This window comes from Apus apus, chromosome 1 (genome assembly GCF_020740795.1).
Source record: "Apus apus isolate bApuApu2 chromosome 1, bApuApu2.pri.cur, whole genome shotgun sequence".
NCBI classification, from domain to species: domain Eukaryota; kingdom Metazoa; phylum Chordata; class Aves; order Apodiformes; family Apodidae; genus Apus; species Apus apus.
Genome location: NC_067282.1, coordinates 8,546,357 through 8,554,686, shown reverse-complemented (window position 1 = coordinate 8,554,686; position 8,330 = coordinate 8,546,357).

The following is an 8,330-nucleotide window of genomic DNA, read 5'->3' as shown; positions in this document are numbered from 1 at the left end:
GGTGCAAAGGATAGGAAAAGGCTTGTTGTGATAAAGGGAGATGATTTAGGGCTCGTCACAGCTCCCCCTCGTTAGGGTCACCGTTGTGCATGTAAGAATTGGGGAATTAACTCTATAGAGAGATGGGAAAGCAGGTAAGGTTTGTGGATGGGGTTCTTACATTCTTGATGTGTTGAAGGTAGCAGAAGGAAGCAGCAGTGGCAGCTCTTGGGCTGGAGGGCAGCAGGGCCGCACCGCATGGGCAGCGGCTCCCTTGGGGTGGCGGTTCCCAGCTCCAGCTGGGTTCAGCGCTGCCCTCACCTGCAGGCAGGGGTCTCAGCTCTCTGATCTTAAAAGAACAGTTAGATTTCAGCCTTTATTCCGCCCCTGGGGTCCTATGAAGATCTGGCAGGCCGCAGCACAGTAGTGTGCTCCTGGGCTACCAGCAAGTCCAGTCTCTGTTTTCTTTTCACAGAGGCAGAACTCCACCCCCCTCCCCGCCCACCGCCGTGCTGTCTGGTGACTTTAGGTTAGGGTGAGTTTCAGGTGCCTCAATGCATTATCTCATCTGCATGCCAGCCCTGGCCCAACCAGTCTTGAGTCCCAGGGCAGAACAGACCAGCCACAAGCAGCGGGGGTAGACCCCTTCAGCAAGGAGCCAGTATCTTGGGTCTTGACAGCTCCAGATGTCAGACGCACCGTGCAGGAGTGGTGTCCATTTAGTTGCCCTTATATGTTTAAATAGTTTTATGGGAGATATATATTTTTTGTGGTAAGGGTTGTAACCTTTACAGCAGTGTAGCAGAAAGATTATGAAATGTATTTCTGGAAATACTTCTGCACCTGAAGTTAAGTGACAATCTAATCAACTGTTGTAAAATGCAGTTATTTTCTCAGTAAGGCAAAATGCATAAAAGTGGCAGAAAAACATCTTGACACAAAACATGCACAAAGAAATACTGACACCCTAAATTATCTACCAAGCTACATTAAAATGCTGATTTTAACTCCCACTGTGCCTTAGCAGCAAGAATCATTGTGGAATTCTTTTAAAGTCACTTTCATGACATTCATGTCATTGATTACTTCATAAGGTTTCCTTTCTGTCCTCATTTAATTGGAAAGCAGGTGCTGCCTCCTTTGCTGCTGGGTCTCAACCCACCCACATGCTCTATTGGGCTCCCACCAAGTCTTGAAGCAGACAATTAAGTTGAACGAGAAAGCCCTAGGACCTTTCATGTCGGATTGCAATAAAAAAGGAGAAGTCTGACACAAAGGACACCACTGGGAACTTTTATCTCTCTAAACATGCACTGCTTTTATTCTAGCACACTCCCTAGGTGATTGCTCCAATAAGCTGAATGCAAACACAACAGCTTCACATCAGGTCCTTTGGAAAGCCCAAGTGGCTATAGAGCTAATGTGAGCTATATTGGTTAGCAGGAGATGATGATAACAGGAATGTTTTTTTAATACAAATTCCTGCTTTCTTGAAAGCAGGTAAAATTTCCCAGTTCTGGGCTTTTTCTTAGTATCCCTTTTCTTATGCTTCTGTGGCTGTGGCTGATGTTGCAATGCACTGCCTACACCTTCTTTTTATTTACACAGAGATTCTCCCTTGAAGCCAGAATAGAGTCTAACATAAAATCATAGAATCATAGAATCATCATAGAATCATAGACTGTGTGAGGTTGGAAAGGACCTTGAAAGGTCATCTAGTCCAGCCCTGCCTGCAGCACGCAGGGGCATTTTCAACTAGATCAGGTTGCTCAGAGCCTGGACAAGCCTGACCTTGAATGATCATGATGGGGCCTCCATCACCTCTCCAGACAACCTGCTCCAGTTAGTCCTTCACCACCCTCATTGCAAAGAACTTCTTAATGTCTAATCTGAATCTACCCTGCTCTAGTTTAAGACCATTGGCCCTTGTCCTACCACTACAAACCCTTGTAAAAAGTCCCTCCCCAGCTTTTCTGAGGCCCCTTAATGTACTGGAAGTCCACTATAAGGTCTCCCCAGAGCCTTCTCCTCTCCAGGCTGAACAATCAGAGCTCTTTCAACCTGTTTTTTCAGTCTTCTGATAGCATCTCCTTTTTCAGCACGATCAAGGCTCCAGGAAGAACTAGGAAGAAATTATTTGGTGTGAAGGTGGTGAGGCACTGACACAGGTTTCCTAGAGAAGCTGTGGCTGTCCCCTTCCTGGAAGTGTTCAAGGCCAGGTTGGATAGGGCTTTGAGTGACCTGATCCAGTGGGATGCCTGTGGAAGGGTGGTTGGAACTAGATGATCATTAAGGTCCCTTCCAAACCAAACTGTTCTAGGATTCTATGAAGATTGATAAATTTGCACATTGAATGTGCATTAATTTCTGATTTGAATGTCCATATTTAGGATTTTTCAGTATTTCAGAGACTCTCCCCTACAAAAGAGGTAAAAAATTTTGCCCAGCAGCCTTGAGTGGTAGAGATATTTGTTTGAGAAATGTTTAAAGCAACAAACAAAATTCTTAGTCTGCACCTGAAGCTCACAACTTCAGCTGAGTGAAGAAATGCAGGAGAATATGTCTTGTGTGTTCTTTCCACAACATATATATACATATGTCCTCCCTCTTCCTCCTGTTTACCTATGAAGGGATTGAAGTATCATGGTCAGAAAAAGTATTGTAGCCTATTTTCTGAAGGAACAACTAATAAAGCCACCTGGAAGCTCTTTAAGGAACCTTTCTGCTGCCAAGGTATCGTCCAAGAAAATTTCTTCATGTATGCCACCTCCATGAAAATCTGTTGTAGAGGGCAGCAATTTCAGCTCCAGAAGGCACTCTTGGTATGTAGCAAGAGTGCCATAGGGTAAGTACTATGTTGTACTATTAAACATGAACCCAATGTGCTGCTGAGCAGTCTGGGGGATAAAATACAAAATCTTCACACTGTAGGAGATCAACCTTCAGTGTTCTGTAAATGAGATTATTGGATTCCTTTGCTGATAAAATATGCTTTCTGTTCCCTAATTTTACAACTATGAAGCCCTGTTAGATTTATAAGAGGAACAATAATATAGATATGAGTTCTGCCAGATACTGCTAGCAGTAAAATAGCAGAAAATGACACTGAATAACACTAATTTTCTAAAGATCAAGCCATTTGCATTCAAGTATCTAAAGATAAAGTTACATCATGCTTCGTAAACCAAACTGGGCTGTCTTAAGACTTACATTTGTCTGGTTGCAGTGCTTTCCATTTTGGCCTGTCATTTTGAAGACGTTTCTTCTACATTATTTGTGAAGGTATCATTCATGCCAGTAAATTATGGGAAGAAAAATAAACAGAAAGACATCATGCCATAAAAATTACCATCAAGGATACTCCCAGGAAAATGTATTTTTCATGCATTGTTTTGTTCTACTAATAGATTCTTATTATATGATTAGAAATGTTATTTAAATACATATTAATATCAACACATTCTTCGTAGAGTATATAGTCATGGTTATGAACCAGTTATACCACAGAGGAAAAAGCAATGTCCACCTGAAAACAAGAGACAGCAAACAAAGATGTAAGCAAGCTAATACAAGGAAATAATGTACGAGGGGACTGGTCTGGAAATCATGGATCATCTTTTCCCATTCTATTGTACCTTATGTCCCATGCTGTCATATTTGGTCACAGTGTCAAAACATCATGCACAAATGCATGCCTGAGTGCATTCAGAGACAGTCTCAAGTCTTTTGGGAGTGTTTACTATGTTTTTTTACCAAGCCTAGAACAAAAGGCCACTCTATGACTAGTGTTTCCTCAAGCTGCTGCAAAACCAATTTTATATAATAAAAAAATAGTTACAGCTCCTTTTTATTTCATTTTTTATTATTACAAAGCACCATTGCAATTCCACGGTTAACCTCATTTCTAATCTGTGTTTAATATTGAAATATGTAAAATCTAAAGAGCAGTATTTCCTTCACAGAGTCACAGAATCACCGAGACTGGAAAAGACCCTTAAGATCATCAAGTCCAGCCCATAACTCAACACCACCACATCAGATAGACCATGGCACTAAGTGCCACATCCAGCCTTTCCTTGAACACATCGAGGGATGGTGATTCCACCACTTCCCTTGGGAAGTCCATTCCAATGTCTAATCATCCTCTTCATGAGGAAGTGCTTCCTAATATCCAACCTAAACCTCCCCTGGAGCAGCTTCAGGCCAGGCCCCCTTTTCTTGTTGCTAGTTGCCTGAAAAAAGAGCCCAGCCCCCACCTGACTACAACCTCCCTTCAGGTAGTTGAAGAGAGGGATAAGGTCCCCCCGAGCCTCCTCTTCTCCAGGCTAAACAGTCCCAGCTCCCCCAGCGTATTCCTATAAGACATTCCCTCTAGTCCTTTCACCAGCCTTGCTGATCTCCTCTGGACATGCTCCATCACCTCAATAACTTCCTTGAAGTGAGGGGCTCAGAACTGGACACAGGACTCGAGGTGAGGCCTCACCAGTGCTGTGCACAGGGGGAGGATCACATCCCTGCTCCTGCTGGCCACTCTATTCCTGATACAAGCCAGGATGCCATTGGCCTGCCTGACCACCTGGGCACTCTGCTGGCTCATGTTTAACTGGTTGTCAACCAGTTCTCCAAGGCCCTTCTCTGCTGGGCAGCTCTCCAGCCACTCTTCCCTCAGTCTGTAGTGCTGCCTGGGGTTATTGTGGCCAAAGTGCAAGACCCTGCACTTGGTCTTGTTGAATTTCATGTCTTTGGCCTTGACCCATTGACCCAGCCTGTCCAGGTCCTCCTGCAGCTTCTTTCTACCCTCCGGCAGATCAACACTCCCCCCCCATCTTGGTGTCATCTGCAAACTTACTGAGGGTGGACTCAATCCCCACATCCAGGTTGTCAATAAAGATGTTGGCTAGGTCTGGGCCCAGTACTGATCCCTAGGGCACACCGCTGGTCACTGGATGCCAGCTGGATGCAGCTCCAGTCACCATCACTCTCTGGGCCTGATCATCCAACCAGTTTTTAACCCAGTGAAGGATGCACCGGTCCAAGCAGAGGATTGCTAGATTCCATTGACTTCAAAATATACACCTAGTTACATGATTTCTCAAAACAAGCTGAGTGTCTCATAATGCTTCTGTTAAAATGTAGTTTTGCAATTGATTACATTTTTCTCACAAAAAATTTCACTAGTTGAAAAAAAGAAGCCTAATACCCCAGAAAAACCCACCTAGAAACTTAAATAGGAAATGTTGCAATTGACTTGTAGTTAAAAAAATGACAATTTAATATGAAATAGAGAGGAAAGAGGAGTTAATTTGCATTGCTGCCAAGGAAGACCCATTTCTTCTTCAGACCTCTCCAAAAGAAAATAGATGTCAGTATGGAAGGAAAAACTGTTCATACCCAGCCTTACTCTTGCTCCTAGCTGTGATTATTTTTATTCAAAATCAACCAAATCCTCCACTCCTTGTCTCAGAAGAAGATGTGTTTCTAGTTGTCTTTCACAGTGTGACTCTGTTTGCCTGATCATGCATAACTTCATGGAAAAAGAGATAACCAGTATTCTGCACTGTCATCTATACATGACATCTTGTTCTGGAAGGAACTGCAGCTTTTCACCATTGCAAACTAGAAAACCTTCCTCTGTATGGAAGAATGAATTTTCCTAAACTTCTTAAATGTAAGTTTTCCTAAATTTCTTAAATTTAAGTTTTCCTAAATTATCACATATGAAAATAATAAAATGCTTTACTCCCCTTCTAAGTATTAAATAAAGATTAAGGCCTTGCACCCTGTGTGTCATCTTGTGCTTTGTCTTGTCTGTTTGTTTACTCTTATCAAAATAGTTACAGCAAGATTAGATGCTTTGGACAGTGTTAACAGAAGAAGGTGTGCTGCTGTCTTCCCCTTAGCATCCTTTAGCTTTCCTCAGCTTCAGTTAGGAAACTAAAGGACTCTAGAGTGCAAGAAACCACTCCAACCTATCAAGTTTCAGGCCATTAGTAATGCTGGAATTAAAATATTAAAACACTTGATGTGAGTGCTAAATAGTCATGTTTTCATATTAATTTCACACTCTATTGAGCATTATGCCATACTTTGCAATGCAAGGATTCATCCCACACATACTCTGCAGAAGGGTGCTTTGGGCTTGTGTTTTAATTTGAGTGCTCCCCAACATCAAGATTCCAGCCTTTATCTTCTCTGACATTCGTCTCTTCCTTTCATACCCTTGAAGCTGAGTTCTCAGTGCCCTTAGAAGTGTTTACTTAGAAAACCACACTTAAAACTCAATGATTTTATGAAGACCCAGAGTAGACTCTTAATCTGGAGATGGACCCAGATGTCATATACCCAAATGATTCATTGAATCAGGTCTACCAGGCCAGGGTCAAATTCATCTTTAAAGGTACTCTGTGCTCACAGTTCCTGCTAAGGGGTTTCTGTGTTCCTGCACAGGCATTTTTAACATCTGGCTGATGTTGCCTGTCAGAGTCTCGGAGCCAGACATTTACCACTCCTGCACTATCTTGCTGTGTTTTTGCTGTACTTTGGGAGTCTTGTTTATTACATTAAAAATGCAAGAAACCATTAAAGAGTCCCACTCTTAATGATTCTTCTCCCATCAATTTTAAGAAATGAATATTGCAAACTCATTTCAAGCATGTTAGATTAGTATTCACTGCTCTCTGTTGTCACAGACAGAAGCTCCTGCTGTAATGTGCTGAGCTCCTGACACTGGCAGGGTCTGTGCTGAGCCTGAGTGTTGGGTGGCTGTCACATCCAATTAATATCAATCCTAGCCAGGGCTCCTGCCTCTAAGTCACAGTCCTTGACCAGACAGACTGAAGTTCTATTCCACGTAGAATGCATGGAGTGTATTCTTCAAATATACCGAATATAGGGTGTCCCAATTTACAAAGCAAAATAAAAACCTTGATAGATTCCTATTTTTAAATGCCTGATTTTTGCCCATGGAAATGAATGTATGTGAAATTATTTCAGTGTTAGACATCTTAGGGAATAAATAAATAAATCAATAAATAAATCATTGTCTGTATTTCAAACCCGAGGGGAAAAAGATATTCATCATGAGAGGATGAATTTCCTCAGACAAAAGTAAGATAAAACCTAAACAGGCACCAGAGAAAATACTGCATTGACTGCTGAAGCTATGCAAGTAAGTCAGCACTGTGTAACAAGTCTGTTCACTCAGTAAATGTAACTACTGCAACTGTTTAAATGACAATAATAAAGCATGCTTCATTTTTTAACAAAAGCAGGAATATGAAACCATGAAGTTTAGTATAGAGTTGATCCAGCTTGTTGGTGCATGTTCATGCAGAACCAAAATAATGCAGGAAAGAGGTTCGGTCATGACCCTGATGTGCTTAATTCCTCCTACTTATAACCCAATTTAATCCCTTTCCTAATTGACTTGTACATTCAAACTTGTGATTGCAATTTATATGTATAAAACCTTTGACAGTTTTTCAGTTTGGACAGTACTAAAAAAAAAAAAAAAAAAGGAGAATATTATAATGAATAGTTTCTAATTTTTATGACAGCCTTGAAAAATGAGCAGAACAGGGATGTTTGGTAATAATCTGTATGGCAGTTGTATGATTATGGTGAAAGTATGCAAGGAAGTCTTTCAGACTGCTTTATCTGTGGAGGCATATGAGATTCTGAAAATAAAAACAAGTGGAAAATAAGTGGTCTGATGCTGGTTTTTGTTGTGTCAGCAACATTTTTGTGGTATCAGGGTTCCAGTTCCCACATGGAATAATTTAAGAGGGATCCCATTTAGTCCAACGGCCTTCTCCAAGCAGGTCTAGTTTTAAAGTTTCAAGAGGATACTAAGGGCCTTGTCTAGTCAAATTCTGAAAATCTCCAAGGATGACAGTTCTACCATTTCACTTTGAAATATTCCATGTTGGCAGTTATGTTTGTTGTGCCTTGCCTGTTCTTGTTCACCTTGGATAAGATTCTGGCTCCATATTTATTACCTCCTGTAAGACCATTTAGGATACATTCAGGAATCATCTCCTGAATTACTCTGAAGACATGCTGGCACACCTTTGTGACCAGTTCCAGTAGCAAATTTAAGTCAAATTTCCAGAAGTGAATTTAGAACAGAAACATAGAAACCATTGCAGAGAAAGAGGATTTTTAAAGCAATTATGTCTCTAGTCATGTAGAAAATATATATCTCATTTTGATTCAAATACACAATGAAAATTATAAAGGATGGCTGTCATGGTTAGATCCAATGAAAAATGCCTTCAGTTTAGGCAACATCACATAAACGTTAAAGTCGTTGAAGTTAAATGTGCTATTATAGCTGGGGTTCTGCAGCTCAA